Source organism: Podarcis melisellensis (assembly GCF_964234715.1).
Source record: "Podarcis melisellensis genome assembly, chromosome: 4".
Taxonomy (NCBI): domain Eukaryota; kingdom Metazoa; phylum Chordata; class Lepidosauria; order Squamata; family Lacertidae; genus Podarcis; species Podarcis melisellensis.
This window is the reverse complement of record NC_138531.1, coordinates 72,994,087-73,017,444: the sequence shown is the minus strand read 5'-3', so window position 1 is coordinate 73,017,444 and position 23,358 is coordinate 72,994,087. Positions and strand designations below refer to the sequence as shown.

The window sequence follows — 23,358 nt, the reverse complement described above, 5'->3', positions numbered from 1 at the left end:
TATAACAGGAGAAAGAATGGTGGGCAGAGTTAAAGTAAGTGATGTGTAGGGAAGTTCATTGAGAATTAAAAAGGCTGGTGATCAGGACAGCTGGTGAAACCTCCCAGGGACTGCTTTTTGGCTTCACATTGGCATCTGGTTGAACACTGAGAGAACAGGATGATGAACTAGATGTGCCTTTGGTCTGATCCTGCAAGACTCCTCTTTTGTTCTTAAAGGGGGAGTCAGGTATGTTGGGTCAATTTATGAAACAGAGACATTTTTCCTCTTCACTGAATGACTGCATGTTCTTAGTTAGAATCATAGAATCATAGAGTTGGAAGAGACCACAAGGGCCATCGAGTCCAACCCACTGCCAAGCAGGAAACACCATCAGAGCACTCCTGACATATGGTTGTCAAGCCTCTGCTTAAAGACCTCCAAAGAAGGAGACTCCACCACACTCCTTGGCAGCAAATTCCACTGTCGAACAGCTCTTACTGTCAGGAAGTTCTTCCTAATGTTTAGGTGGAATCTTCTTTCTTGTAGTTTGGATCCATTGCTCCGTGTCCGCTTCTCTGGAGCAGCAGAAAACAACCTTTCTCCCTCCTCTATGTGACATCCTTTTATATATTTGAACATGGCTATCATATCACCCCTTAACCTCCTCTTCTCCAGGCTAAACATGCCCAGCTCCCTTAGCCGTTCCTCATAAGGCATCGTTTCCAGGCCTTTGACCATTTTGGTTGCCCTCCTTTGGACACGTTCCAGTTTGTCAGTGTCCTTCTTGAACTGTGGTGTTCTGCTCCATGGTTGTAGGTTCAAATGCTTGATGACTTCTGCTATGGGTAGATGCCAGGGAAATATATGCCTCAACCCATGTTTTACGATCTCTTACAGCACAATCCCAACCATGTCTACTTAAAAGCAAGTTCTGTTGAATTCAGTGGTGCTTATTTCCAGAGGAGTGGTGTTAGGATTGCAGCCTTACTCTTTTTCTTGAAAATCTAGGCTACTTTATACAGCCTCCCACCTTTGGGCCTTGCTGTAAGGCTTCTAATACAGTGATACCTCGGGTAAAGTACTTAATTCTTTCCGGAGGCCCGTTCTTAACCTGAAACTGTTATTAACCTGAAGCACCACTTTAGCTAATGGGGCCTCCTGCTGCTGCCGCGCCACCGGAGCAGAATTTTTGTTCTCATCCTGAACCAAAGTTCTTAACCTGAAGCACTATTTCTGGGTTAGCGGAGTCTGTAACCTGAAGCGTATGTAACCTGAAGCGTATGTAACCCGAGGTACTACTCTATATAGCTTTTTATCACATGAAGAGGGGATCAATCCCCACTCTGAATAGTTATAGTTAACTCAGCATATCAGAAGATTTCTGTGGTAAAATGGAAGGAGGAAACATGGAAGATTAATGTCATCCATCTTTGTGGAGCAAAATTAATGTGGTCCCTGCAGGCGAAAAATGATACTTCCTCTATCAAATGGTGACATTTTAGTTGGATGTACAGATCACCCATCTCCATCAGAAAACAGAAGACAATATATAATATGCAGAGAATTACAGACAGTAATCAAATTTAGTATTACCCCTTAGGTGGAGATGCCAAAATAACCAAACTAGTTTGGAAACACTGTGGTTAGATTTCCTCAAGATTCACAATGGTCAAAAACCCTATCTTCAGAAGCATGGCTATGGACTGAGCTCCAGGTGCTGAAGTAGAGAAGCTGTAACAATAAGGCAGGTATCTTATTCAGTGGGGTGACTTTCCTTACTATGTAATATTGGACAATGCCATATGTATGTTTAGAAACTTGACAAAATGTCAAAAAATGGAAATAATTATTAAATTGCACATTGGAAAACAATGAACCTAGAATTGGGGGGGGGGGTTAATTACAACAAGGAAATTTGGGATAGGATACAAATCTTAATTGCTTATCAATTTAATAAACTGTGATTATGGCACAGGTCAGATGTTATTTGGCAGAATTTTAATAAAATTTTATGGATACCCCAATTAAAGTCTCTGCCATGTAGAGAGAAAAGCTATCTTAAAAAACATCCTAGACATGCAGCCAGATTTTTTGCAGATTTGTTCAGAAGTAAATGCCACTGAGTTCAGTGGACTTTGGGCCTCAATCCTATACATTCTTCCACCAAACGCAATGCATTTTTCTTAGGATTGTGCAGTTAATGTGTTAATTAGATTTCATGACACATTCAAAGCCAACTTGAGTTCAGAATGTTCTCCCTCAGTGTTGATATTTGATAACAGACTTACAGGTTATTTTGGTAGCTTTGTTAAATGGAAAGTTGCAGATATGACAGGATGTTAACATTTATCCTATGTTTACATCTTTTACCATTTACAAACATGATAGGACTAAAAAGGAAAAGGTTTATATTCTATGTACAGAACATACAGATTTACTCACTAGTATGTAAGGGACATACCACAGAGCCTAGGACTTGCCGATCAGAAGGTCACCGGTTCGAATCCCTGCGATGGGGTGAGCTCCTGTTGCTCAGTCCCTGCTCCTGCTAACTTAGCAGTTCGAAAGCACGTCAAAGTGCAAGTAGTTAAATAGGTACCGCTCCGGCAGGAAGGTAAACAGCATTTCCGTGCGTTGCTCTGGTTCGCCAGAAGCAGCTTAGTCATGCTGGCCACATGACCCAGAAGCTGTATGCCAGCTCCCTCGGCCAATAAAGCGAGATGAGTGCCGCAACCCAGAGTCGGCCACGACTGGACCTAATGGTCAGGGGTCCCTAACCTTTATGCGTATGTAAACATTATATGCATGCTAGATAAAGTCATGTTCCTTCAAATATAATAATATGCTCTATGTAAGTATATGCATTCCATTCTAGCAAGATGTAAATAGGAATAAGTATCTGGTATGTTTGTTTCATGTGTATGCTGCCGCATAACACATGCTAACAGATTACAAATGAAAACAGTTGAAATGCAAGTAAAACATCAAGACATTAAAAGAGAATGGAAGTACTACGGTATGTAAATAGAACAAAGCAGAATTCATCACATGCTCCAAATTAAGAACAGACCACAAATGTCTTCACAAAGATGACACAAGAAAGTCCCTAGGAAGGCTATTCCATAACCTGAAGCACTTTTGAAAGGGGCCTTTTGCAGGTGGCTGCCTACCTCAGTTTATTCAGTGGAGGAACCTTGAGCAGGGTCTCCAAAGAGGATATTGGGAATAGGTGCTTTTGGGTGCTTATGTATACTTGAATAGACACATGCCATACACATGCCATACACATGCCATACACTGAACATAAATTTTTATCTAGCTGTATCTACATTACAGAAATGTAGATGAGTGTGATCTTTATGGTTATCTGTCCAGTTATGCCAATAAAGCACAGACATATTTCCGAAAGAGAAGAAAGGCTTAGAAACCAACTGGTGTATTGTGGCATCAGCTCCTCTGGGTTAAACAGCCAATGAAAGTTTTGGGAAATTACAGCTGACTTTTTGAGAGCTATGAGTGAGTGTGACTGCAGAGAAATGCCCAAGAGATTGTTGTTGAAGAGTTCCCATGTGTGTGCCTAAACATATTGTCTTCATGCTAGAGTTTGTCAATTTCCTCCTCTCAGTAGTGCAGCCATGAACATACCCTAATCACTGTAAATGGTAGAGCTTTTGCAATACTAAACTTTTCTATCTGGATTCACATTCACTGTTCAAAATATGGCAACCCTATGTCAACACTGGCAGCTGATAGCTACTGGTGGTGGGATGTGCATGTAGGACCTCTGAATTTTGGAGGTGGTGGTGTTTCTGTGTTTTTGTTTCTGATCAGCTCAGCCCTCTGTGTGTTTTCCTTTGGATTTTGGCCTTTATTTATGTCAGAAGGAGATAAAGGAGAAGAATGTACTTTGACTGAACATTATATGTACTAGATAGTCATTCACTTTGTTGGAAGATGGGAATAGACCCAGTCTAGTACTACTATCTGCTTAAACAAGTGCTATTACTGAGGGGAGGAAATAAAAGTGCATGTCTTTACGTACCAGGAGGGGACTTGGAGAAGGGCTTTTTTGAAGATCTCGGTGAAAATTGTTGAGTTGGAAGGGACCTTGAGGATCATCTAGTCCAGCCTTTCTCAACCATGGGTCCCCAGATGTTGCTGAACTACAACTCCCATCATCCCTAGCTAGCAAGGCCAGAGCTCAGGGATGATGGGAGTTGTAGTCCAACAAGATCTGGGGACCCACAGGTTGATAAACACTGATCTAGTCCAACCCCCTGCAATGCAGGAATATACAGCTGTCCCATACGGGGATTGAACCTGCAACCTTGGCATTATCAGTGCCATGCTCTAAGTGACTGAGCTGTCTCCCACGCTTCATCCAAAGATCTCAGGGTGGCTCACAAGAATCAGGGATGGACAGAGCTGTAGCCCTGGAGGGCATATTGTTAGCTTCTCCTGCCTTTGGAAATGAATGTATACGTCATTCAGGCCTTTAGAGGTTAAAAACAGCACTTGGTATTATATTACTGTTGGTTTTGGATTACTTCAAAAATCCTATTTTCATTTTCAATATATCTTTAACTCAAAATCAACTTACCATCCAATTGAGTTCACGCAGATGATGCTCTTACCCCAGAGTACTCTGCTGGGTGATAAAGTCAGTTTGATGCATTGCTGGAATACAACTGTGAAATAGCTCTATCAGCATGTTTCAAGCAGCTGTGGTCCCTCCAACTGCAAGCAGCAAGTCTCATTGAAAACATGAGATAAGAAGGACAGTTTCACTGTCTTATGGAAGGTAGAAAAGCCCTGTTGCCCTGTCAGAGGGAGGGAAAGCCTGTGTGGTTATGGGCCAAGACTGAAGCATTGCTATAAATGAACTATTGTGAGCATCAGGACAAATTGCTCTGGTTTGCCTTGGATAGATATACTGTACGTGCAGTTTATCAGGCAACACTGTCTCTGTATGCAAAATATCTTTCCCATGAGACCTTGCAAAAAGAAAAGAAAAAATCAAGTCTTTCTAAGTGCAGTAATTGTGAGCTACTGAGCTATGTAAACTAAAACTTCCCATAAATTCACCAATAAACTAAAGACTGTGCCTCTATTGTCTGCCTTTTAGCAGATTGTTATACACCACAATTCCCTAAGAGGTCTATGCAGTATAGGCCCTGCTTTATAGCTTCACAGAGATAGATAGTAGTGTTCACAATTAGCACTTCATGTATGCTAATCAGCCTGCTTAACACTGTCCAGTTCTAGAACAATGAATCAATGTTCACAAACAGAATAGTACGGAACAAGTGATGAGAGTGCCTTTAAGGATCAGAGCAGATAGTAGCCAGGAAGCATCAGGTCTGCTGAAGTGATAGTCTCCTAACCTCTAACAATAATATATTTATAGTGCCCTGCACCCTACCCCAGTCCTATCTGTTACTTGACAGTCTGAATCTGGATCCCTCTATAAGATTTAGTCCATAAAATGCATAACACATTGCAGGTGTAATGTTATTAAGAAAAAATCTTCGGATTATTGCACTTATGTCTTTCCTTTCCAGCAAGTGGCTCATGGCAACCTACTGGTTCTTACCTTCCTGATTTTATCATCGCAGTAATCCTGTAAGGTAGGGTAGGCATAGATAGGTGGGAATTTGAACCTGTCTACCTAGTCCTAGTCAAACACTCCAGTCACTATACCTAACTAGTGCTTGAGAAATAGCAGGAAGGTTAATCAGGTGGAAAGAAGTCTAGTTGTAAATCCCAGTAAGGAGTAGATAACACACTTCCCATACTCATTTTAGAAGAGATGTGCTTTTTGTGTTTTCAGATTTTTTTGGGCACCAGTTTTGTCTTGCTGGTTTGGCAGCTGAAAAGAGGAAATGAAGTGGATGGGGGGAGTCTCTGGGCTAACCATGATCAGCAGTCACACTGTAAATGTCTATCCAATCAAGGAGGGCACAACAACTGCAGAGGTCTCACTTTGCTCTGCAAATTGTGGCGTCTCGGTGCTTACAGGCAGCGTGCTTTCTGTCAATCAGTCTGTGACAGATAACACTTGGCTCCACAAGTACTTAATTCCCTCCATGCTCAGTGTGAACTGAACACAGTAGAAAATCAGTGTCAAGTAAAGGTGAGAAAGCGGAACGGAGAATTTATCCTAATAAATGAAAAGCTAGATGTAAACATAAACACTCTGGCCAAATGCTTAGAAGTTGCAGTGATGTGGTATGACATGGAAGAGCCTGTGATTGACTTAAAGACTGACATCCCTGTAAAAAATTACAGGGAGAGGATATTCTTGTAAGGAAAACAAATCTGACCCTGGAAAACCAGAATGGAATTAAGTTTTGAAACAATATAAGAATGAACAGGAGAAATAATATGCCTATGAGACTACTGATAAAGCATCCTGGTGGAGTAGAATTGGAGAAAGGAAAAAGACTTGACTTGGTGCAGTTTTGCAAGCAAAGGAAAGACAAGCTTGGTGCCATGATGTGTTCCCTGTCCGTAAACACATCCCAAAGGGTGTATGATCTACCCCTGATGTAGATCCAGCCATGTGTGCAACTGCAAAGATGTGACAGGAGGTGGGGTTACTACAGAGGCGGACTTAGGACAGTGCAACTGGTTCACTTGTACTGGCCACCAAGCCAAGAGGGTGCCGCAGGGGGCACTGCAATAATGATAAACAACGGAAGGCGAGAGGTGGGTGGGTGTCTGAATTTGGCATCCCACAGGGTGCTGCTGAAATTCTAAAGCCAAAAGTCTGCCTCTGGTTTGTAGGTAAACTTTAGAAGACGAACAGCAACAGTGGGGAATCTGTTGAAGGTTCTTTCTGCTTCTAGGAAACATTTACACCAGAATAAAATTACTTAGCCTTTGTTAGTCAAGTAGAGACCTCAGGCAATGGTCTAGCCGAGCATTTTTCAGGGGGAAGAACAATTTATTTAACAACCTAGAATTGTATTGGCATAAATTGGCACTACTACATGTGCCACATAATGCCTGTTCCGCTTACGTTTTAACGTATGGTTTTGATTTTTTCTTGGTTTTATTATTTTATCTTTTTGTAAACCACTTTGAGGAGGGTTTGTTTTTTTTTTGTACAATCAAGCGGTGTATATGTTTTATTAAATAAATAAATGAGGTTTTTAATGAGAAACTGGCAAGGGCAGGAGATAAGTAAGCATGGTGGTTTGCATCTGTCTAGAAATAATCCGCAGAAGCTCCTTGGAAAGAAATCACTATATGCATGTACATCTGCATAAGAAAGTGGAAGCTGTGAACGTGGTTGCATATGTCACTTGCTATGGATTTATGTGCAAAAATAAATAAAATCTAAGCTTGAGCAGTTTTGGTTGGAGCCTATAATATGTAGACATGCTTCTATATTTACCTATACCTTCTTCCCTACTCTTAAGAGCCTGATCCTATGAGCTGCTGCAGTAACAATAATTCATAGAATCAGGTAGTAGCTCCTCATAGAGACATATTCTTTCCTATTAGGATTATTTATTAGATTTCTTACCCACCCTTCACCATAAGGTGCCAGAATGGCTTATAACCTTGCCAATATGCAATATTATGAACAGTTAAAATGATTTACAATTTGCTAGTACCAGTGCTTGTACACAAGCAACCATTGGGGCCACTGTGTCAAAACTCTTCCTCACCCTTCCTGGCACAACCTTTGCTGGCGTAAATTCCTCTTATGAGGGCAGGCACAGCTAGGAGTCCTCATCCAAAGCATTTCTGGGTGTTGTGCATTTTATATACTGAAAGGTTCTCCAGGTTTTCATTTCAAAGCATGCACCCACCACATTGCAGTGTTCGCAGGATAGTTCTGCAAGTTCCAGTGCAAAGGCAGTAAGTCTTCATGTAATGATGTGGGTTTGGAGAGAGCACTACTGCAAGATGGGCGGCTTTGTTGGGCGGTACAAGGGACTGCTAAAACTAGATCTCCTTTTTTGAAAAAAGGTTGGCTCTGATCACAAGAAATACAGTGTGTAGCCCGCAAAGAGCAGATTTGTATAGGAGTTGTAGCTGACTAGTCTCAAGGCAACATCTAAAAAAGTCCATTGTCAGCTTTCCTTCAGTAGAAAGGCCAGCTAAATTATCAAGACAAACTCTGAAGACTGCAGGCTTGAAACTGGGCCTTCAGATTAATCTGTTTTGGCTCCTGTGCAAATTCCCTCTTTGAAAAACGGAGCATTAGTACTTGGGTCACAACATGGCATGAACAGCGATAGGTGGGTTGGGACTTGCCCCTTGAAATCAATTATGTTATATGGAGACTATTCAATAGGTGCTAGGTGAAAGTACATTTTATACACCTTTGCCAAATCAGATTGGCCTTAAGGCTGGTAAAAGAATAGCAGTTTCACAACAATGAATTGCTGGGGAAATGTGCTACCTTTTGAAAATGTGATATCTTTAGAAGTATTTCCTTAAGAGAAGGCATTTAGGTCTGGCACACAAAATGAAGAATCATTGTGCTATAAACTAGAAAGGCCGTAAGTGGTTTGCCTTGGCTTTAAAATGACAAAACAGCAGAGCTTTATGACCTTTCCTTACTTAACATGGTTATATCAGTACAAACTATTTTTCTTAAGTTAATCCATAGGATCGGGCATTCTGTGTGGTTTCTTTGCATTGGTCGTCACTTTTTTATGTTGTGACTCAAATGTTAGTGTTTTTCTTATGAAAGAGTGAGTGAGGAGTTGAATCCAACAGCAAAGTTTTCATGCTGAGGGTCTTCAGAGTTTGCCTTGCTTTTTTGGCTGAATTCTGTTAAGATAAAACTTCTTTGCACTCTGCCTTAAGACTAAGAAGAAAAGGTAATTTCCTACATGAAGTGGGGGAGGAAGCCTCTTGGGTGCCTGGGGCAGCGCGCCTGGGGTGGGGGTGCAAGCCGCCCATAGGGGTGGGGCACACCATGGGGCCTCCGGAGTCTGCCTGCCTCCTCCCACTCAGCCACCCTACAGCTGGAGGGGAGGCAGCGGCTGGACCATTCAGGCAGCACAGAGCCTGCATGCGCACAAGCCACTGCATCTCTCCCAGGAAAGACACGTGGCTCGGGTGTGCTGCAGGCCCCACGGTGAGTGCTGCCCGGCATTTTGTCACTCCCCACCAGTAGTGATACCTGGAGCAGTCCACACCTACCGCACCCCCTCCCCCCCCTCCTACATGACCTTCCAGGTAAAATTTTTACAGTTATGAAACTACACTCCTCAAACCAAACAAATCACTTTTTTAAAAAAATATGGTAGATGTAAGTGGGCCTTTGCCACAGCAGGTTCCTTAGTTCAGAACTCTCCCTGCAATTATTAATCATTGTTGATAATACTAGAATGAAGATATTTTTTTAAAGGGCAAAATCAAGTATTTTGCATGGAATTCTGTATGGGATTCTCACTGTTGTAGCACTGTTGATGAAAGAAGCTACATTAGCAAAAGAAATTCTTTATGAGCAAATACTAAAGCACAGGAACTTTGTCCCATACTAAATCCATAGTCCCACACTCTGAATTAATTTGCCCTTTAAAAATACAAATGTCTGCTGAAACATAAGACAGCTGAAAGCCTTTCTATATTTACCAGAAGTTATGTAAATTTCAACGTAGATCAAAATTTGGCTATAAATTTGGCTTTATATAATTTCCTTAGAAATAATTGGCTTGCTGGACTAGATAATGCACGCTTAACAATGGTTCATCCACTGAAACAAAATCATACGTTTATCTGCTGCTAGTCCTGCACAGAAGATCTGGAACTTGACAGAAAGGGAAGCAGCAGTGCAAGGGATGATCTGTGTGCGAATTGACCGACTCCAAAGTACTATTCTGGGAGGTGAGAAGGAGGTGAAATTGTTCTCTAGTCGGGCAGAAAATACCTTTGGACCATGAAAAGCACTCTAGGTGGGGAAAAGTGCATGAAAAGTGTGTCAAAATGAGAGTTATGAACAGAGTCAATACAAAACCATGGGTAAAATCTGTTCAATTTAATGGAACATTAATTTGACATTCTGGACTGGATATTTCATAGGGCTTTTATTGAGGAGTGCAACTCAGGAGTGGGCCAGACCAATTTAGACATTTTAGTGATATTTTTAAAGAAACGCCAATAAACTCCCACTCCGCTACCATTCTTTCTGCATTAAAATGCTAGTTTCATATTCAGACTTTGCATGCTTGTGATACAAGTTGTCATTTATTTATGAAATTTCTAGCTTGTTCTTCATTAAAGTAATGCCAGAGTTGGGTACAATATAATAAAATAATAAAACCAAAAGTATATAAAAAACAATATGGTACAGCAGTAGTAACAAGCAGCAAAGGCAAGCTTGTCCATCTCCACCAATGAATAGTTAGCCAAAGACCTTGGCAAATAAATATACTTTTAACTGACACTGGAAACCATCATAGTCGGCACCAGTCAAACCTGGGAGGGCATTCTATTATTGGAGTGCCATTATTGGCCATGCCCTCTCATGTGTTATTGTACAGTGGATGTTCAGCAGATGTTAAAGGGGCATCTCTGCCTGATTATAACATATGGGCAGATCTTGAGACGTGTAAGACTTTATATGCCCAAACATCCACTTTTGCTCAGTAGCAAGTAGTGCTGCTCCTTCAGAATGGGTATAATATGTTATTGGCAAGTTGTCCAAGTTAACAGCCTACCAGCATGTTCTGCACTGACTGTAGCTTCCAAACCAAGCCAAACGACAGCACCATGAAGAGCACATTGCAGTAATCCAGTCATGAAGTTACCATTGAATGGATCATTTTGGCCAAGAACAGCCATAGGTAATGTACCGGCCAAAGTTGGTTAAGGTTAGTTTGCTTCTGTCAACAATAATGGATCTAGAAGTACCTCCAAACTATGTGCCTGTTCCCAAAGGGGGAGTGCAGCCCCATCTAGAACAGTTTTCCACCCATCCACAGTTAGCTATGGGCAGCTGGGTTCTACAGTAAGCTCACAACTTGGCGGGGGTTCCATTCCGGTCACACCTAAAGCCAGTTCTATCTGGCTTGCTCAGTAACTCATGTGAGTGATAATTAGGGAGCTGCAGCTTCCAGCGCAGCATCAAGGGCAGACTCACATGAAGTGCATTGCTGTAAAAACTATCAATGGCTACTAGTCCCAGTGGCTATATTCTACTCCACTTGTGGAATCAGCATGTTTCTAAATACTGGGAATCACAGGTGGGGAGAGCTCTAAGGTGGGAACAGTGTTGGAATAGATGGGCTCTTCTTGTGTGCTTCTGAGTGCTGTTATGTATTCCTCTTTAGGGTGAATTTTGTGCAGAACACAAGATTTCGGCTGTCTAGTTAAGTGATTTATTTTATTTAAATTTTGTTTCTTAGTTTGCTTTGCTTCTAGTACTAGGACTCACCAAAGGGCACAGGCTTTCTCAAGCTTACAAGTTGATTTTGTGTGCACATGAAACTTGCTTCTTGGGAAAACTCAACTAGAAACTGCAGGAAAGGGCAACCTCTGGAATTTTTTACTAATGGACTTCCTCCTGCTGGACCGAGGGGATTATTATCTGTTCTGAACTGGCATCTAATAAGTTGAGGAAGACAACCAACAGATAAGACGAAGGGACCCAGCTGTTTTCATCTAGCCATGGAGAGAGATGTACAGTATTGCCCCAGGCCAAGCAGGAAAAACATTTTTTAACTAATTGGTTGCATTTGGCTTTTATTTTTAGATGTAGTGTTGTGGTAACAATAATATCAGCATTTGGTATTTTTCAAAGTATGTTGCAAATTCTGTTAAATTGTCTTTGTTTAAATCCCTTTCTGTTCTCATTGAAAGGATTGTCTTTCTGACAAGAGTAGTGGCACTTTAGAACACTCTCATATCATTTTGTAGTATTAAATAAAAATATATATGGATAAAAATGAAAAATAGAAATCGGGTTGACTGATAATTTTATTTCTTTATGTTCATTGCTTTGTAGTAGAATATCAATCTGCCTTAAAGTTTCATACACAGAACAGAAAGATCTCTGGTAAAGATTTCTCATATCTGAAAGGGAATATTATATATCAGTTAGCCAGGAAGTTACAGGATTTGGTATTTATGAAGACACTTATGCTTCCATAAATAATTTCATTAATTGAAAATGCAATGCTGCTTCCTGTTTTCCAAGGGATGTCTGGAATTCTAGTGGTATTTCATGTTAGGTTGTTGAAGAAGTTTGCATACTTTGTGTTGAAGTGGGGAGAATGTACAGTCATGCCTAGTCTATAAGATTGATTTGTAACCAACAAAGGAAATGTCTACTTATGAGACACAAATCAATGTAACCAGGCTGTGAAAGTGCAGACAGAGATGTGAGAAAATTATTTGATCATTAGTCTTTCTTGGAAAAGAAAGGGGGCCAAATTCTTACCTCATTTGCATGGATACTTTTCTACTAAAATCAATCGGGCATATGCCTACATATCCAAGAAGAGAATTTAGCTCTGATTCTAGGAGATTTCAAAATAATGTATATTAGAAAAGGGTTGCACTGACTTCAGTTTTGTGCAGTCTACTTTTACTTTTTCTGGACTCACCAAGGGTTATTCACGTTTTAAGTGTACAAAGCAAAAGAGTGTTGCCAAGTTTGTGTTAATCTGTGCTATGTTGTCCTGAGTATGTACTCTTGCTTAACAATATGACAAATGCTTTGCCATCTCAGAGCAAGGTACAGGTCGTATGGAACCATGACACTAGGTGGTCAGATGGAAATTGGCCATTGGTTGGCCATTTGAACTAAATGAAAAGTTCAGCATTTTCTGTGGGAAAGTTCAGTAAACGGTGTGTGAGGCATTTTTTGATCTCAGATATGAGCCCGTGTTACTTCATAACTATTGGTGCCATAGTGTGTCTGTTCTCTAAATATAGAATTCTGTCATTTTATGAAGAACTCACTGTATGTGAAAATATCTATTTTTCACATTTGGTATTAAAATGACATGTGTGAATGTTGTTACTGTGGGGTAAAATGCAGAAAATAATTTAATGTACATTCCTAGCCAATGTAGGTTTTATATTTGCTTGGTTCAAATTTAAATCAATTTAATCCTCAAGTGTGTAAAAGTCCTTACATTTCTTTCTAATCTGATCTGGAAATATTATTTGATGCCTAAAGGCTTATCTTCACATGTGACTATATCAATTCTATTCATTTCATATGTTTCTTTTTGTGTTTGCTTTGCTTTTCTGTGCATTCTTGTAGCTAGGTATGTCAACATAGGTGCATTTGTTCAAAAATTCCTCAATTTGTTCCACTACCTTTCCTTTAAGAAAAGTATTGTTATTGCAATGGCTCATCAGAAAAAGCAAAATATGCAATTCCTTTACACTACTTCCAAAATATAAGTATAGTCCCCAACACTTAATTTTTGTTGTGTATTTCTCACATTGCTTTATCATATAATCTGGTGAATTAGTTAGGAGGGAGATGGACATACGTGGCTTAATTATTTAATATTTATGTGCACTGGTTTGGTTCGGTTGTGGCAAGTTTACTCTTCTTCTATACCAGTCCATGGATCAGTTTAGGCACATATTACTAGGTTAACAAGGCTGGCACAAACAAGGCCTCCTTATTTCACCTAGATTTTTAAACAAATAATAGCAGTTTCTTGAAGCAATTGGGCACACATCCAGCTCAGTTAATATTACTGCTGTATATATATTATATACCAGTCATACTGTTTTCATTATCTTTTCTTTTCTTCTCTCTGTCTCTTTCCCTCTCTCGTGGTTGGTGAATGTTAGAACTGAGACAGAGCTATCCAAAGCACTTGCTCCCAAGTGTCAAACACAGAGAGTATTTACCCCTGGGTAAACTTTGTGTCATGATCTTTTAACTTAAGAATCTTTGTGTCAAGAATTGCTGTTATATAATACATGTTGTCGTCTGGAGTGAGGCACAGTTGTGCATATTTATCTGGTTTACTTTGCAGTGCGTCATTTCAAGTGGCGGAAAACATAGTACGGGAAATTGTGTACTTATTTTCGTGACTTATGCAACTCCCAAGTAGAATATGTTCTTGACACCAGATGGTAAAGCAGAATAAGTTGCAAGTTTCGTTTTCCAGATGCAGTGATGTTTCTTGCCTACTTGAAGTCAGTTCAGTCGGCTTTGCAAACTTTCGTCCAAAGTTTTGTTTTGACTTATTGCTGTGCAGCTTTCAAGACTATTTGCAGAACTCGCAACTGAAGCAAGAAATAGAGGATCCTAGGTTGGGGCTGAATTAAAGATTACACTACATATGTTGTAGTGCAGAGCCGGGGTACCTCCTGCCATGCAACTATCTAATGTAATTAATTAGAATGCTGCCATGGAGAAAGCTGTGGGCCTCATTAAAATTTCCCCACATGTTTAGAACAGGATGGCATTTCCTTTTTCATATGATAGGGAAGCTATATTTGAGGTTTTTTTTAAAAAAAAGTAATTGGAACAGAATAATTGTATGCAGAAAAGAGGAAAGGATGTCTGTGTCCCTGTCTCCATGCTATCTCTTTCAGGTTCTGGGATTTTAGGTATTGGGACTCTAAAGGTAAAGGGACCCCTGACCATTAGGTCCAGTCACGAACGACTCTGGGAGGGAGCTGGCATACAGCTTCCGGGTCATGTGGCCAGCATGACTAAGCCACCTCTGGAGAGCCAGAGCAGTGCACAGAAATGCCATTCACCTTCCCGCCGGAGCGGTACCTCTTTATCTACTTGTACTTTGACGTGCTTTCGAAATGCTAGGTTGGCAGGAGCAGGGAGCAAGCAATGGGAGCTCACTCTGTCGCGGGGATTCGAACCTCCGACCTTATAATCGGGAAGCCCTAGGCTCAGTGGTTTAGACCACAGCACCACCTGCAGCCCTGGAAATCAGCACAAAATGTTACTATGAGGTTCAGAGGCTGCATTTCATTCTGGTTGCAGACAAGCTGTTGAATAATAAAAAAAATACAGTGCAGTACAAAAAAGTTCAACAACTTTGTCCGGATTTTCAGTTTGGCGAATATGGCAACTCTGCCATAGTAAATAAACACAAGAGCTATGTGCACCCATAATATTATTCAACAAAAGACTTCCGCCTCTGTGAAAAAGAATGTACCGGTACATATTAGTATATTAAGAGAAACAATTTGAACAACAACAAAAAAATGCTGTGTTACAGGTGTGAGCTGCTTTCAGCTCAACTTTGTTTGAAAAGCGGCATATTGTATATGAAATCAACTCAAAAAAGAACTGTCATGTCTTCAAGAGTTCTGCATTTATTTAGAGATTGATTGTGCAGTCTCATGTATGTTTGCTCAAAGGTAAATCTTACTTGTGGGTAAGCGCCGCTGTATTCACAGGCTTGACTTATTCAATGCATAGGAATGGAAAACAATTTGACAATGTGGAGGTAGCATTAGTTAAGTAACTTGGAGACCTTTGTGTAGCAAGTGACTAACCAGTCTTCTTATTCATCTTCTTTTAAAAAAATCCCCATAGCTCAAAATATGATAGTATATAGTCTTATCCTTTGCTTCTGCGGAGTGTAAGGCAGAGCTATAAAAATGTTACCATTACTTTCTTCGGTGAGGCATTGAAAGTCATATGAGACAGCATATACAGTATGTATGTCTGGGAGGAAGGCAGATTTTGTACCTGAAAATGTCTTGCTATTATTAGATGTTCAGTTACCAGGGGGTATGTAAGACAACTGAAGCTCTGTTTTTAACAGAGACATTATTCATGCTACTTGTAACAGTAACCACCTCCAAATGAAACACAGACAAAAGTCTGGAGAAATCAATGTCAGCGGAGTACAGCCATTCTCCTGATACCTTCTGCCTCTCATGTAGAGCTCTCGGGTTATTGAGACTGGAGATTACTTCTAATTCTGGATCTCTTGAAGTCTTCAAAACTCAATAAAATGATGCATCTCTCAGTGGCTTTCTGTTGGAGAGATTCTGTCTGCAGGAGCTGCAGCTATAGATTGAAGTCAGCTCTTTTAACATTAGTCCTTTGTTACAAAAAGTGAGGCTGAAGCAGAATTATCAATGCTGGGTGATACCCAACTAATACATACTTAGAGTAGACACATGGTTTTCAGTGGGTCTACTCTAATCTGAGTATGGCAGATCTCCACTGTTGGAGGCAGTATGTTTCTGAATACCAAAACAAAAAAAAATTCCTTCCAGTAGCACCTTAAAGACCAACTAAGTCAGTTCTTGGTATGAGCTTTCGTGTGCATGCACACTTCTTCTGTTTCTGAATACCAGTTGCTGGAAACCGTAGGAGGGGATAGGGCAGTTGTGTACATCTCCTTGCGAGATTCCCAAAGACATCTGATTGGCCACTGTAAGAACAGGATGCTGGGCCACATGGGCCACTGGCTGATCCAGCAGGCTTTTCTTATATTACCAACTGTGTATTTTCACAGTTAGTGCTGTGTAGTCGGAATAACAAGTAACTCTTCTATAGTTAGTATATTTTACATACTTTTGCTAACAGCTGTTCATATCTGGAGTAGCTTTGAACCTCCTTCACAATAGTTTGTTTATAACTTCTAGAGCAGTGGGTTTTTCTACTCAGTACCCCTGAATATTTCCCTGTAATTAACTTGCTTGAAATGTGAGGTTTAGATTAGAGTGACCTGTTAGACCTACACAACAAGTGAATTTGCACCTAACCCGATATAAAGATCTGCATTGGGATCTGCCGCCTGTGGTGGTCACTTCACCTTGCCTCATGGGTGGGACATCCCGGTCTGATGGTATTGGAATGAAAAGTTGTGTGATGTGAAGCAAAAGGTTCTTCTTCACTCCTAACTGTGGATCCTGAGAATAAAGAGAAGGTTTGCTAGGTATACAAGAATGTAATTTTGCATAAAGTTTGCATACACTAATTTTACATATATGTTGATGTAATATAAGTTGGATTGTGAACAACAATCCAGTTCACAATAATGTGAATAACAACTGATAATTTCTCCAGGAAGAGGAAATTGTGCAGATTTCCTGGTGTGTGTGTGTGTAATCCCCAAGAGGCATTGAGCAATGTGCATATCTCAACTTTATTTTGTATAAGCATCGGGCAGTATGCACATCTTCTGGTTAATAGGTCAGTAGGTCTTGAGAACTGTGCATATGTCACAATTGTTTTGTACATTCTCTGGGTGAAACACTTGGAGTACTTCAAAATAATCTGCTCATAATTTTCATCCATCTCTTATGCAATGGAGATAATCTCTATGTAACCTCAGAGAATATGCAGAAAGCAGCATTATATGAAGGAATTTTGTATTGACTGCTTGACATATTTTCTCTGTAAGTTATGTTGAGGAATAACGAGGAGCACCCAGCAGGGAAGTTGTTCATATAGTTCAGTGGTAGCAAATAGTTTGTAAACTATTTGCTGAATACTGGAGCTAAGGGCCAAGTTACATGGGGGGTGCGCACGCTTAAGCTGGCAACTTTCGTTGGAAAAGTAGCCATGTGAAGCACTAAACTGGAATGTGCTCCTGATCCAAATCAGGGCCCCGCACAGTTCCCACCAAAACTGCTTCCCTGGCTGCTACTTTCCCCCCAAGTGCAGATGCTACAAGCAGCACCTTTGGGAGCAAATAGCAGACATGGGGATCTTGGGGTTGTTGTTGGAGGAGGAAATGGGCCTGGGGTCCCAATCCAGATTTGAAGCATGTTCTAGATGGGGCCCCATAGTTGTTTTCCCTTCACAATTAAAATAGCACACATTTTAAAAAGCGTGAATAACATAATGTGTAGTTTGGCCCTAAGATGCTGTTGAAATTGAGATAACAGCAAAGTATCAGTAAATTGAACTAGTTTTCAGAAAATAGACCCGTCATTTTCTTCTAATGTTGTTTTTGTTGTTGTTTTCTGCTTCTTGAAAAATAATGTCCTCTTCTCATGCTTCAGTTGACATATCTGTGATTTTGAACAGATTTGGAAAAATCACCAATATTTTGACAGGGTTCCTTGGCAATGAAATGTTCCTAAAACTCATTTGTCATAACTAGCCAAAGCAATGGATTGGATGGATACATTGTTGTGACACAGCCAATTTCTCCTCATTTTCACAATCTTTGGTGATTTTAGATGGTGGCAACTCTCCTTCTAGTAGCAGCAGCTCTTTGTGGAATTTGTGCTACAGTATCTCTGCATGAAGAAGTTTCAATCTCTGCCCTTGGGACATTTTACCAAAGTGCTCTCTCCATATCAAAGCAGCTACACATGGACCACAGCTCTGGATCAGCCAATAGGGACTGCAATCTATTGTCTGCCTGCTCAGCCAGAGGATGACTTAGAACTTTTCAGCTTATCTGAAGTGTGAATAAACTTTTTTTTTTTAAAGAAGTAGAGAACCATTAGCTAGTCATTAGTTGGGTCATATTTTCCTGCAAGGAGGACAAACAGGAAGATTGAGTCTTAAACTAAAACCCTTCTCTGATCAACCAAACCCTCTGAATGATGAGCTTTCTCAATATCTCAAGTAAAGAGCATATCATACTCTTAGGAATTCTTTTCTTCCAAACTATTGCTTAGTCTAACTGGCCTTATCCTTGGACACATGCCACTTTAGTGCCTATTGCTATCTAGGAATCTCAAGTCATGTCCTGTTTCATCTTTGGACCTGGCCTCTGATCCTGCCTGACCCTTTCATCCTTGGTGTCATGGCCCTAATCCTTCTCCTGTTTGATATGCACTTGGATTACGTCTACCTTCCTTCCTGCAAGGACTGATTCCTCTGGCTTTTCACCCCTTCACCTACATTTATAAATGAATGCTCACCCAGCTATTGGAAATGCCTTAGTAACATTAATAACAGATTGCATCATAGGGTATTAAAGGAACTTGGAGATGTGATCTCAGATTATCTGTCATAGTTTTCTTTCTAGAATGACATAGATGCAGTATATCTGGATTTTAGCAAGATATTTGGCATGTTTTCCCCATTATCTTCTTAGCAGCAAGCTGATAAAATGTGGACAATGATAGTACTGTTACATAGATTTGTGGATGGCTGATTAACCATACCATACTTATCAAACTGGAGAGAAGTGATGTAGAGTGTCATGAGATTCTGCCTTGGGTGCTCTTTAACATATTAATAAATATTAATAAATGGCTAGAATGCCATGTCCTTTGAGGGCATAAAAAGTCCCAAGATTTTTCAGGGATTGATTTAATGTTATTAGTTACACAAATGAAAAAGTGCTTCGAGTATGTCCTGTATGTGAGGCTGTGGAATTCATAACTCTTTCACTTTGTAATTTGTTCCTTGTCGATCTTCTTTTTCTTCAGTGTATACTACCTGTGAGGCATGTTGATGGAAAACAGGAAGTGATTAATGCTCAGGGAGGTGTTTGGTTATTTTGTATTTGGTTCGGTTGTATTTTACTTTCATTTATATTTGTCTACATAAAAATCAATAAAACTGAAATAAAGGGAATGAAGGGGGTGCTCATAAAATTTGCAGATCGCACCAAATTATGTGGGAGCATAGAATACAGAAACTGAAACTCAAGGTGGTCTTAACAGAATGGAGAACCTGGCCAATACTAGAAACAGAGATAATGTCAAGTGTTGCATTTAGGTAGGGAGAATCAAATGCACAGACACAGGATGGGTGACACCTTGCTTGGTAACAGTACCCGCAACAAAGATCATGAGTCAGCAGTGTGGTGTGGTAGCTAAAAAGTATAATGCAATTCTAGATTGCATCAACAGAAGTTTAGGGTTGTATGCAACTTAGCACTAAGGTCAACGGAGATTTCTCCTTGTGCAATGGAATGTTCTCCCCCTCTCCCATGCACTCTCTAAATCTGTTTTGAAGCAAATTTGGGGAGGAGACGGGTTGGGATCCTGTTGCGCTAGTGCTAATCCTTGCGCTAGCACAACTGTTTTGCAGCTAAGTAAGGTTAGTCACTCAAAAGAGCTATAGTGGCTTATTGAGGTCAATCTGTGACATGTGCATTGTAACGGAAACGTTGTTGCTCCTTTCCATCTAAATGCCTTGAACTCTCGGAATTGTTAGGCAGCTAATACTATTGGACTACAGTCCTCGGAGCTCTCAGAGCACAGTTTACTGGGCTACTGATTATTCCAAATGAGCTTTTAAATTCAGATCCATAGGTGTTGTTTAGTCATTTAGTCATGTCCGACTCTTCGTGACCCCATGGACCAGAGCACGCCAGGCACTCCTGTCTTCCACTGCCTCCCACAGTTTGATCAGACTCATGTTTGTGGCTTCGAGAACACTGTCCAACCATCTCATCCTCTGTCGTCCCCTTCTCCTTGTGCCCTCCATCTTTCCCAACATCAGGGTCTTTTCCAGGGAGTCTTCTCTTCTCATGAGGTGGCCAAAGTATTGGTGCCTCAGCTTCACGATCTGTCCTTCCAGTGAGCACTCAGGGCTGATTTCCTTAAGAATGGATAGGTTTGATCTTCTTGCAGTCCATGGGACTCTCAAGAGTCTCCTCCAGCACCATAATTCAAAAGCATCAATTCTTCGGCAATCAGCCTTCTTTATGGTCCAGCTCTCACTTTATCCATAGGTAGGCTATGCCTAATGCTAACCCTCCAGTGCTGATGAGGGCTCGCCATGTAAAGGATACTGTTACTGAAATTGGGAATATAAAAGGTAAAGATCCGTAACTTTCTGAGCTAGCTAGTACAGTCCTTCAAAATCAATTTTTTTAGGGAATAGAAAAATGATAATTTTCCAGAAGCTTCTGAATAAATACTCTGTCCCTTGTCCTTGTTTGACCTCTAGGAACTGAAAATTCATTTCATCGTGACAGAGTAGAAAGCTTACGTTTCTCAGTGCCAAATTTGAGCTGCAGTTGGTTGAGCAAGAACTACAACTTGAGCAAAGTGAAATTTTATAGGGTGTCAGATGAAAATGCAACAGAGAACTAGTTACAGATAAGTAAGGGAGACTGTGTGACAAACAATGGGAACACGATGTAGACTTTTACTGTATAAACATTCACTGCATTTCCAGATTTCAATAGAAGATTGCCCTTGGGAAAAGAAGAAAAATGTTTTTCTTTTACTATTTTTGCAGAGGCCTCCAGGAATCTGCCCCATCCCTTAGCAAACTGCGGCAGCCTCCAATTTGAATGGTCCACCTGGAAATTATTGCTCATTGAGAAATAATTGTTTGGTCTTTAGTAGTATTCTATAGTCTTTATGGTAGACAAAATGCTTGGTTCCACTCCTGGAAAACTTCAGTAGTTTCCTCACTCCTCTGCTACCTGTTTAATTTAATGATTTCCAAATTAGAAATTCTGTATTAATTGTTGTAGGTTCATTGTGTTTGTCCACCACCACAAAAATGTCTTCTCAGTGCAAGGAACATAATTGGGTCATTGGATTATTCTAGGTGCAATTTCCATGCAAATATGATTGGCTATGGCACCATGCACAGTTTGCAAAACACCATAGTCCAGATATAGGAGACTAGTATACCAATGAAAAGAAAACAGCAGCTAATATTTTAGAGCACTGGTTTCTCATTATCCAGTACCAGGTCACAAATCTGAGTTAGGTAATAACAGAAGCATACAGTAGCTTTTTATGGCATTACATTTTCTTGTTTTTCTCAAAATTGGTTTCCACTTGTTTTCAGAGAGCTAATCTAAACAGAGGTTTAGGGTCAGAGTTTTCCTTCTCCTAGGTGGGCTACCTTCCTAGGTTGATGAACTCAATTTGCCCCACCTGGCATTAGGGAAGGATTAGTACTTCTATTGGGGGGCACATCATGTTCCTTCCGGGGTAGCTTATACACCTTTGGTCTTCACCTTGCACTAAGCTTTCACCTGTGGCTCCTAGAAGCTGTCAGCATGCAACAGTGGCTGCACCTCTAGAACGCCTTTGACTGGCTGGCTGTACCAGGTGAGGGGAGCCAATACATCTCAAACCATTGGTGAGTTAGGGACTTTCCCTGCATGTAAAAACAGGCTCTGGTGGATTGAGCAGCCAAGACCAATAATGAGTCTCGTGGTCAAGAAGACGGTTTTTGCATGTGCTGTAGAGGGAAGTGACGGGCAGATAGAGCTCCCAGCTTATCTGGCCATTGGCCATACTTGCTAAGGCTGATGCAAGCTGTACTTCAACAACATCTGAAGGATTACAGGTTCCCCACCTGCTATAGAAGCTCTCTGTCAATTGAATCAGTTTGCAAATACATCTCTTAGCTGTTAGTTAACAGGTTCCTATTAATATATTTGCTTTTGTGGGTGTAGCATTCAGCAGAAGAGTTCTGCAGAAGGTACTTACTGAATCTGTAGCATGATTGCTTCTGCCCTTTGGATTTATTCCTTTTGTGCATTTCCCCAGTCAGGGACTGCTTCCTCGCTCCTTCCCCCCGTGGCAGCAGCAGGAGGAGAAGCCAGCCTTTGAAACTCCTCCCACTTTGAACTTGGGGGGGGCACCCACGCCCCAATAATATGGGTTGAAGGGCTTGGCCTTTAGATTCTGTGTTAGGAGTTCCATTTTTGTAGGATATGAGAGTCTTTTTTAGGATTGGTTTGGGAATGAAGAGATGGCATTTGATTGCATGTTTCTAATAGGAGGTAAAAAGGTACCCCTGCCCGTATGGGCCAGTCTTGACAGACTCTAGGGTTGTGCGTTCATCTCATTCTAGAGGCCGGGAGCCAGCGCTGTCCCCAGACACTTCCAGGTCACGTGGCCAGCGTGACAAGCTGCATCTGGCGAGCCAGCACAGCACATGGAACGCCGTTTACCTTCCCGCTAGTAAGCGGTCCCTATTTATCTACCTGCACCCGGGGGTGCTTTCGAACTGCTAGGTTGTCAGGCACTGGGACCGAGCAACGGGAGCGCACCCCGCCGCAGGGATTCGAACCGCCGTCCTTTCGATCGGCAAGTCCTAGGCGCTGAGGCTTTTACCCACAGGGCCACCCGCATCCCTCTAATAGGAGGTACTATCCCAATAATAAAGACTGCCACACCCAGCCATAACCACTGAGAATAGGAAATTTAAAATGTCCTTTTCTCTAGACTCCCTCTGCCAATCAGACAAGGTGAGGGATAACTTCAACTCATTTGTTTAAAAAGCACTGGAAAGTTCGAATAGATATTTTCTTTCAGTAGATATCTCACAGAGATGTTCTTTCAGTAAATAAATATCAGAGGTGGGGAAGGAAGCATTGGTGATATGCTGATTTGTTAGAATTTATATCTGCAGGAAAGAGAACTCTGAAAGAGACTAAATTTAGATACTTTCCAGCGTGTACAGTGTGAGGTGCAGGGTAGATGTACCTTCTGCTTATGTGCACTGTAAGTAATAGGATATGACAGACCATATCAGAGAAGAGGTGCTGATTAATGAGCAGCTCA

The 23,358-nt window shown here is 40.9% G+C and overlaps 1 protein-coding gene across 25 annotated transcripts in view; it reads left to right on the top strand.

Annotated features, from left to right (window-relative positions):
- The window catches only part of ZBTB20 (zinc finger and BTB domain containing 20), a 463,068-nt gene that overhangs the window by 399,672 nt on the left and 40,038 nt on the right, over window positions 1-23,358 (top strand). For 2 of the 25 annotated variants that reach the window (XM_081908432.1, XM_081908431.1), the window contains exon 9: window positions 9,737-9,834. The exons of the other annotated variants lie outside the window; for them this stretch is intronic. The gene's annotated coding sequence lies outside the window, so the exon portion shown is untranslated. The remainder of the gene's footprint in view (window positions 1-9,736; window positions 9,835-23,358) is intronic. 25 annotated transcript variants of the gene reach the window in all.